Source organism: Carlito syrichta, unplaced genomic scaffold (assembly GCF_000164805.1).
Source record: "Carlito syrichta isolate Samal-C Ts95f unplaced genomic scaffold, Tarsius_syrichta-2.0.1 Scaffold303373, whole genome shotgun sequence".
In the NCBI taxonomy this organism is placed as follows: Eukaryota; Metazoa; Chordata; class Mammalia; order Primates; family Tarsiidae; genus Carlito; species Carlito syrichta.
Genome location: NW_007247469.1, coordinates 86,588 through 97,049, shown reverse-complemented (window position 1 = coordinate 97,049; position 10,462 = coordinate 86,588). Strand labels below are relative to the sequence as shown.

At 40.0% G+C, this 10,462-nt stretch overlaps 1 pseudogene; it reads right to left on the bottom strand.

The window, feature by feature from the left end:
• Nucleotides 1-225: 225 nt before the first annotated feature.
• Nucleotides 226-10,462, bottom strand: part of LOC103260860 — a 91,482-nt pseudogene continuing 81,245 nt past the window's right edge.

Here is a 10,462-nt window from a genome sequence, read left to right as displayed (position 1 = left end):
AACCTTTCTCAGTGTGCTCCACTGTGGAGCATGGCAACAGAATCCAGGTCACTGTTGCCATTATCCCCCTCCCAATTGCCTTGGACAGACAAGCTTAGAGGAAAGATGCAAGTTCTCTGCTCCCTTGCTTTCAGGCAGGACAGATCAGGTATGGTCTTTTATGGAAGCCATCTCTTGCTCATAGTTACTGTTGCTCAGGTGCCTGTTTAGGAGATGGAACCGTGGTCACAACAATAGTAAAGACTGCTTTGGAGGAACCAGAAGCTGTTCCCTGTTGGAGGTAGAATGCAGGAACAATCTGGATGTGCACCTGTGTGGCCTGGCCTTGTTGCCGAAGTTGCTGCAACTGCTGGGCAGTGAGGAAACTAACAGGTTTATTGCCAGCAATGAGTTTAGTATCCACTGGCATGGTCATGAGGATGATACTGCGACCCAACCCACTGAGGTTGGCTCCCAAGGTTGCCTTTGATGATGGGGTCTGTGATCACACTCTTGTCCTTCATTGGCTGGCTAATCACAGAGAGTGAAACTGTGATCCCTATAGGCAACTTCCCAGCCTGGGATGTGAACACAACCGTGGTGCTGACCGGGACCTGCTGTGCAGTGGGGGCTCCTGATGCTGATGGGGGTGTTTGCAGCCCCAGAAGCCACAGTCACAGTCTTGGACACAGCAGCATTCATACTGAGAAAGGATGATGCTGAAGAGTGAACAATTCCAGACCCACTGGCTACTGAGGATTCTTGCTTGGAGTGGGTTGCAACTGTGATGGTCTGGCCTGCTTTGGGAGGCATCGCCTCCAGGCTCCAGGCATAACACTGATGCGGATAGTGGCAGCTGGTTTCGCTTTTGAAGAAGCTATTGTGCTTTTTCCTTTCTGGTCTTCCACACTCACACCAAGAGCTGGCATCAAGCGAAAAACTGAACTTGAGGCTTCTGTTGGTTTGAGGTCAGAAGTTACTTTTACCACGATGGTACCTGTTGGAGTGGATGAAGGGGCACTGGTCGAACTGGCTTTTGCAGGGCTATCAGCTGCATGGACTGGATTGGAAGTGACATGTAAGGTAGCAGAGAGGCCTTTGCCTGTAGTGCTGCCTCCTATCCCAAAGAGGTCCTGAGTCAATTTGATTGTGGTTACCTGGGACTTGGACAACGTGGTCATCATGTCTGGAGTGATTCGCAGAACCATCTGACCCTTGGCATCTGTAGTGATGGAAGAGGGTGACAGATGCAATACATCCTTACTCTGGATGCAGAAGTTAGTGGCTATGAGTGGAATGTTGTTGCCTGTCTGGGGCTTCACACCAAGCTGCCCAGTGATTGCCACCTGCTTGATAATGTTCTGTCCTGTGACTTCAAAGTTAACCTCTTTGTGGATCAGAAACCTGTTCTGAGGACAGACAAAGGAAGAAACAATATGTAAATATCCTTCATGGTCCAGCTCTCTTTGCCATGGGAGCTATCCCCTTTATTTTATTTCATTTTCTTGCCTTTGCTCTCTTCAACTTTAACATCTCTCTCCTGCTTCATCACTCAGCACCCTACTTCAGTTCTCCCCCACTTCCTACTCATCTGTCTTTTCCTTTCCATTTTTTCTTCTCACCAATCTGCTTTATTTATGGAACCATGATCAAGGACAGCACTTTCCAGTACCAAAGATAGTTCAAGCTCACTGCAGAAAATAACTGACTTATAAATTATGCTATATAATTTATATATAACTAAATAATATATAATGATATATGTTATATAATTACAACTACACAGAAGCCATATAGAATTTTCACAATGTGTCAGGAGTAAGCAATGTAATATGGACTGCTGGATTGGTTCAATAAAGGTCAACCAAGAGGGCAGACAATCCATTTAGTAAATAATCCTGAGCCACCCTCTCTCCTGTTCCCTATTCTTGTCTGGTCATGTTCACCGCTTCCCAATGTAGCTTGGTTCTGGGACTTTAAATTTCTAGTTTTCTCCATTATAAGGCCTCCCCAGGGGAAACTTTACTACTGCCCATTTCACAAATATGTCCAAAAGGTAAATGATGTTCAACTCTATTCTCCTCTTGCTAACTGAATATACCTTAGAATTTTTTGTACTTAACACTGTGGCTTTGTAGTTCCATAGGATGCCTCTAATTATTTTGAGAAGGAATAAAACATTGGCAAAGCAATGTGAGTTTTAACATAGAGTCATAAGGCATTTTCAAGGAGAAGAATGATATCTTCAAATAAATTAAAGTTGGTTCCCTGTATATGTGGCTTTTGTATCTGTGGATTTAACCAACTGTGGAATGAAAAAATTCAGAAATAAAGAGGATGGTTGCATCTGTACTGAACAAATACAGACATTTTTATTGTCATTATTCCCTAAACAATACAGAATAAAAACTACTTACATAGCATTTATGTTGTATTAGATATCACAAGTAATCTAGAGATGACTTAAACAGGAGGATATGCATAGGTTATATGCAAATACATTATTTTTGAGTGAGAGTCTCACTCTGTTGCCCAGGCTAGAATGCAGTGGCAAGCTTCTAGCCACCGCAGCCTCGACCTGCTGGGCTCAGGTGATCCTTCTACCTCAGCCTTCCAAGTAGCTGGAACTAAAGCCACAGAATACCATATCTGGCTAAATTTTTTTTTTAATTGTAGAGACAAGGTCTCACCAAGTTGCCTAGGCTAGTCTCGAACCCCTGAGCTCAGGCAATCCTCTCACCTCAGCCTCCCAAAGTGCAGGGATTACAGGCCTGAGCCACCGCGCCTGGCCTAAATACTAAGTCATTTTATACAAAGGACTTGGGCATTCTGGGATTTTGGTATCTTCAGGTGTTCCTTGAAGCAATCCTCCATAGAGACCAAGAAACAACAGTATATTAGTTCATTGCCACTTCAAACTGTTTAGGAATGCTCTTTTAGGGGATCATTACTTAAGCATGTATATTTGGCAATGTATGGTGAATCTGAACATATATTCATAATAATTACATGAAAATATATATGTATGGAAAAATAAAGGCTGTGTGCAAATATATATGGGACATTTTTAGTGCCAGGAAGTTTTGTCAGTGTGCACATTTACACTTTTAAAGGTTCGATTGAACAATAACCTTTTAATGCCCAAAGCAGAGAAAGAATGGTTTCCCAGGTTTTGGTTTCTAGATCATGACACTCTCTGAAATGCAAGCCATGCATTTTCAGGTAAGCTCTTTTCCTATGTGGTGTCAGCTCAGAAAAAAGAATACCAGACTCAGGCCAAAAGACACTTGGTCTCCAGGGATGCGTGAAATGCAAAATATTTAAGCACTTGATCTCAAAAGGTTTGGTGATATGGTCAAGTTTTCTCACATAAACAAGACTACAGTTAAAAATTTTAAGGCTGCTTCTAGTCTGAGCTTACACAAACCACAGGTTTTCTTATAGAAGGTCAAAAATGTAAAAACAGACAAGACAAAACAACAGCAACAAAACCCTGAATTTTTTCTTGTGTCTTGTTGCAACTTAACTTATATCCCAGATATCTGGTAGATCTCAGTGTTGGGCTTTGCAAAGACATATACAAAACTAATTTTGTATCCTGGTTTTTGCATTTACTGGTTATTGACCTCTTTCTCTCCAAATTATGGTTTCTTTATCTTTAAAGCAGGACACAGCAAGACCTCATCTCTACAAAAAATAGAAAAATGAGTTGTGTGTGGTGGTGCTTGTAGTCTCAATGGTTTGGGAGGCTGAAGCAAGAAGATCACTTGAGGCCTGGTGTTAGCAACCAAACTGGGCAATAAAGCAAGACCCTCTTCCTTAAAAAATATATTTTTTTAAATTAACTGATGTGGTAGCAACTGTCATCCCAGCTACTCGGGAGGCTGAGGCAGAAGGATTGCCTGAGCCCAGGAGGTCAAGGCTATAGTGAGCTATGATCATGCTACTGCACTCGTCTGGTCAACAGAGCGAGCCCTTTTCTCTACAAAAATAGGAAGGTTAGCTGGGGGCATGTTGGCTCACACCAATAATTTCAGCTACTTGGGAGACCAAGGAAGGAGGATCACTTGAGCCCAGGAGTTTGAGACCAGCCTAGGCAACATAGTAAGACTTCATGTCTACAAAAATGCTAGCTGGGCATTTTTGTTTGTTTTTGAGTTGGAGTCTCACTCAGTCGCCCAGACGAGTGCAGTGGCTGCTCCCGGCCACCGCAGCCTCGACCTGCTGGGCTCGGGCGATCCTTCCGCCTCAGCCTTCCAAGTAGCGGAAGCTACAGGCGCACGCTACCATGCCCGGTTAATTTTTTATTTATTGTAGAGATGAGGTCTCGCCAAGTTGCCCAGGCGGGTCTCAAATCCGTGGGCTCAGGTAATTCACTCACCTCGGCCTTCCAAAGCATGGGATTACAGTCTGAGCCACCGAGCCCGGCCTGGCTGGGCATTTTGGTGGTGCCTGTAGTCCCAGCTACTCAGGAGGCTGAAGTGGGAGAATCTTTTGTGCCCAAGAGGTGGAGCCTGCAGTGAGCGGTGATTGTGCCACTGCATTCTAGCTTGGGCCACAGAGTAAGACTTTGTCTCTACTAAAAATAAGAATATTAGCTGGGCATAGTGGTACATGCCTGTAATCTCAGCTACTTCGAAGGTCAAGGTGGGAGAATCACTTTAGTCCAGGAATTTGAGATCAGCCTGGGCAAAAGAGAGAGCCCTTGTGTCTACAAAAATTACCTGGGAGCAGTGGTGGGCACCCGTATTCCCAGCACTTTGGGGGGCCAAAGTGGGAGGATCACTTGAGCTCAGGAATTTGAGATTAGCCTGGGCAGCAGAGTGAGACCTTTTCTCTACAAAAAATAAAAAATAAACAATTAGCCAGGTGTGGGGGGTGGTTGTAGTCCCAGCTACTCAGGAGGCTGAGGCAGGAGGATTGCCTGAGCCAACCCAGGAGGTCAAAGCTGCGGTGTGCTGTAATTATCCCACTGCACTCCAGCCTAGGTGACAGAGTAAGACCCTGAAAGAAAGAAAGAAAGAAAGAAAGAAAGAAAGAAAGAAAGAAAGAAAGAAAGAAAGAAAGAAAGAAAGAGAAAGAAAGAAAGAAAAAAGAAGAAAGAAAGAAAGAAAAAGAAGAAAGAAAGGAAGGAAGGAAGGAGAAAGGAAAGAAGAAAGGAAGGGAGAGAGAGAGAAACAGAGAAAGAGGTAGAAACAAACAAACAAACAAACAAAGAAGGAAGGAAGGAAGGAGGGAAGGAAGGAAGGAGAAAGGAAAGGAAAGGAAGGGAGAGAGAGACAGACAGAGAAAGAGGCAGAAAGAAAGAGAAAGAAAGAAAGAAAGAAAGAAAGAAAGAAAAGAAAGGAAGGAAGGAAGGAAGGAAGGAAGGAAGGAAGGAAGGAAGAAAGAAAGAAAGAAAAAGAAAGGAAGAAAGAAAAGAGGCTTACACCTGTAATCCCAGCACTTTGGGAGGCCAAGGTGGGAGGATCACTGAGGCCAGGAGTTTAAGACCAGACTGGGCAATATAGTGAGAAATAAACCCATGCATTTACAGTTAACTCATTTTTGACATTTTGACAAAGATGCTAAGAGCATACATTGAGGGAAAGAACAGTCTTTTTGAAAATAATGCTGGAAAAATTGGATATCATCTGCAGAAGAATGGAACTAGGCTCCCATTTTTACCATACCCAAAATCAACTCACTATGAATTAAAGACTATGAATGTAAGGCCTGAAACTATGAATCAATTAGAAGAAAACATTGGAGAAATGCTACAGGGCATTGGTCTCAGCAAATACTTTTTGTGTAAGACCTCAAAAGCATAGACAACAACAGCAAAAACAGACAAGTTGAATTATATCAACCACAAAAAGCTTCTGTACAGCAAAGGGAACAATCAACAAAGTGAAGAGACAATTCACAAAATGGAAGAAAATATTTGCAAATTATATTTCCAGCAAGATTACTAACCAGAACACATAAGAAACTAAAACAAAGAAATATCTGCACTCCCATGTTTATTGCAGCACTACTCACAATAGCCAAGATGTAGAATCAACTTAAGTGTCCATCAACTGACGAATGGATAAAGAAAATATGGTATTAATTCACAATGGAATATTATTCAATAACAAAAAAGAATAAAATCTTACTATTCACAGCACTGGAACCGAAGGTCATTATGTTAAGCGAAGTAGGCAAAATATAGAAAAACAAATATCTCATGTTCACAGTCATATGTGGAAGCTAGAAAAGTAGATTTCATGGAGGTAGAGAGTAGATGGTGTTTACTAGAGGGATGGGTGTGGGGGCAATAAAGAAAAGTTGGTTAAGGTGTACGAAATGATAATTAGAAGGAATAAGATCTAGTAATTGATAGCGCAGTAGGAAAATTATAGTTAACAATAATTTATTATATATTTCAAAACAGCTAGAGGAGAAGAATTGCAAGTGTTCCCAATACAAAGAAAAATAAGTGAGGTGATAGTCCACTTACAATGATTTGACTATCACACATTTTACAGATGTACCAAAATATCACATACACCCCAAAAGTATGTACAATTATTATTTATCAGTAATAAAAGGATGATAAACCCTAATTTGAGAAATATTGTGAAATGAAAATGAGCTAATGTATGAGGGAGACCCAAAAAAACCCGGAATTTATTTGTAAAAAATTGTGTATTTATTTTTATATGTTTAAACTTGAGTCACCTTCAAAGTATTCTTTGTTTGATGCAATACACCTATCAAGACACTTTTTCCACTACTCAAAACAGTTTTTTAACTCATCAATTTTAATGCCTTTTAGTGCTTCATTTTTCTTTTCACCTCTTCCACATGGGCAAAACGTTTCCCTTGGAGGATTTTTTCATTCAGGGAAACAAAAGGAAAAAGAACAAAAGGTCACTTGGGGTGAGATTGGGTAAATGGGGAGGATGGGACACAGGAGTCATGCCATGTTTGGTCAAAAACTGCTGAACACTCAGCACAGTGTGGGCAGGTAACCTCATAAATGACCCATCATGAAATAGGCAAACACATTGAAAGAATCTCCAAAAAAAAAATTCACTGAAGCCAAACACAGCCTTTTAAAAAACCTCTAGCTGGTATACTAATGCTGATGGGTTTCTAGAACACTACAAAAGAAAATTCTGGGTTTGCGGGGGGTCCCCTCCTTGTACTTATAGCTCCTACCATATATAAAGTATTCAATAAAGGGCAGTTATGATTATTTTCCTCTGTGGATAAAAAGAATTTATTGAAGCAATTTTCATTCACCTTTTAAAATACTGAGACTAGGTCGGGCTCGGTGGCTCAGCCTGTAATCCCAGCACTTTGGGAGGCCAAGGTGAGTGGATTGCCTGAGCCCACGGGTTCGAGACCCGCCTGGGCAACTTGGCAAGACCTCATCTCTACAATAAATAAAAAAAAATTAGCTGGGTGTGGTAGCGCGCGCTACTTCCAGCTACTCGGAAGGCTGAGGCGGAAGGATCTCCAGAGCCCAGCAGGTCAAGGCTGCGGTGGCCGGGAGCAGCCACTGCACTCCAGTCTGGGTGACAGAGTGAGACTCCAACTTAAAACAAAAAGAAATACTAAGACTAGAATTTAAAATCCTACATCTTGCTTGCATTCTTTGCTCTTCTTTTTTCTTCCTCTCTTCATACCAGATGTTTGTCTTTTTATATTTTTCTCATACAATTTGAATCCTTGTTAATACTTTTGGGCATGCTTATTTCTGATTCTGGTATAGTGTAAAGTGAGTAGTTTATAAAAATTTCATCCTGGCTTTCTCACTAAATAGCATGTTAACGCTAAGTAAGTCTCCTTAACTCTCTAACTTTCTTTTCTTATCTATAAAAAAGTGAATAATTGTGAGAGGAATAAAGTGGGAAAATATGTAAAAGTTATTTGTTTATTAACAAATAACTCTAAGATTAATAGTAGGGATTAACATTATGTAACAATTGATTTAATAGCATTTTCAATTCTAGAAATAAACTCTTTATAAAGATAATAATGCTTTCTTGAAACACTGCAAATCTTACTTGACTTGAAGGCCTCTTTCAATAAAAATATATACTAATCTTACAAACTTCCTTAGGACATTTTCAAAATCATTTAAGCATTTTTGCCTGGTAAGAGGTAAATAATTTTAAGAAAAAAATGTATGCACATGTTTTATTTGCTATTAAATAATTCAACATAAATTTAATAAAAACATAGTAATAATGATAATTCATAAAGAAAAGTTTTACTTTTCATCATTTAAGAATGATATAGGCATATGATTTACTTTAAATTAATTATGTAAAGAAAATGTATAATTTATCAACAAATGAAATTCAAAAGTTACATAAATATTTAATCTAGTGATTGAGTATGCAACCCATGGATTAAAATTGAACATTGTATTATGGTCTTTAAGATTAGTAAGAATTAGCTGGGCTCAGTGGCTCAGCCTGTAATCCCGCGCCTTTGGGAGGCTGAAGTGAGTGGATTGCCTGAGCCCGCAGGTTCAAGACCCGCCTGGGCAGCGAGACCTCATCTCTACAATAAATAAAAAAAATCAGCTGGGCATGGTAGCATGCGCCTGTAGTTCCAGCTACTTGGAAGGCTGAGGCGGAAGGATCGCTGGAGCCCAGCAGGCCAAGGCTGCGGTGGCCGGGAGTGGCTACTGCACTCCAGTTTGGGCGACAGAGTGAGACTCCAACTCAAAAAAAAAAAAAAAGATTAGTAAGAATCATTTTGATGAACTGACACTTAGAATTCTTGCATTTTGTATTGAAAAATTCACTTTGCTTATTTGCAGCATTTAGAGGTTTATTGCTAAGTAACAACATACCAAGGTAGCCATTGCTCTTTGTAATTTTGATTGTGTAAGCAACACCTGGCAGGTGTGGATGGTCTTTATAGAAATCTTGATGTGAAAATTGAGACTTTGAACCAGTTGGATGCAACCCATGGTTTTGATAGAGGTAATCTTTAGACTCACCCACAGAGCTATTGTCTTTTGTACACTCCTCACTAACCACTAACTCCTTACCCATCAGCCCATTATTAAATTTAATTAAACAATATTTGACTCAGAGTGGAATCTATTTGAAACTTCATAATGCTAAAGAGATTCTTTAGAGTTTTATAGACAGTGATAATTGGTATGAGTTGAGTGGGCTCATATGATTTTCACTAATGTGATACATACAAATATCATACATATAAATATCACTGTAAACATTGTACTTCTCTTTCAAAGGGAAAAACATTTATATAATAACTTTACTCCCAATTATTTCAAGACTGAGATAGAAACCAAAACTCTATCAGGAAGGCTGGGCTAAGTTATGCTACAGTAACAAACAGCCCAAAACTTTCAGTAGTTTAATGCACAAAAAAATTATTTCTCACTCACAGTATATGGACAACACAGGTGCCAGCACAGGTCTTGGTTCATAGTTTTTACTTAGATTTTGCTTTGTAATCACTACAGCAGAGGGATAGGAGTGTCACAAATCACTCACTGGCTTTTAAAGCTGGCAACTGGAAATTACATAGGTTACCTCTGCTCACATTTTATTGGCCAAAGCAAGTTACATGAATGCTTCAAGGAGGCATGAAAATGCAACCCCATCATATTCCTAAACAATACTGGTAATTAGCACAGGGACAACTGACGAAAAACTTCACATGCTGAGACTGGAAAATGCTGCTCTAGAGGACCACTCTTCCCAACTGACAGGTTGGGACATTCCTGTGCTGGTATTTTGTAGTTATCAACTTTTTGTTGTGCCTTTTCAGTAAATGCCCAACTTTGCCTTCAACACTTGTGTAACAGCTAAACATCAGCAAGTGTATCAAAACTTTTCCAAGCATCCAAGCTACTTTTTAATGAGTGTACACTCTCTAATGAGGATCCTAGCTATAAACTTAAATCATTAAGATTGAAAACAGAGCTGTCAACACAGATGTGACCCACTTTTCTGGTAATCACTGGATGTCTTTGGCTGATTGTCTAATATTACCTGACCCTAGAGACATTGTTAATAAGGATTTGGCATTTTAAGCTTACTTTATACTCTATCATCTTTATTTTCCTGGCATGTAAAAACTAACTGTACATCTATACTGCATAATTTTGCTTGCATACAATTTAAAAGGAAACAACAGAACTAATCTCTAGTGTTAGACATCAGGGTAATTGTTATGTCTGAGAAGTTATTAGGACAGCGCATGGGGCTGGGGGTTCTGGATTTTTATTGTTCTTAATGTTTTATTTTATTTTTATAATGATGCTGGCCATACAGGTGTGTTAATCTTATTAAAATGCAATAAGTTATACTGGTATTTGTGTACTATTCTGTAAGATATATTTTAATACATATTTCACTTTAAAAGAACTAACTGGAGCCGGGCTCGGTGGCTCAGCCTGTAATCCTGCGCCTTTGGGAGGCTGAGGTGAGTGGATTGCCTGAGCCCGCGGGTTCGAGACCCGCCT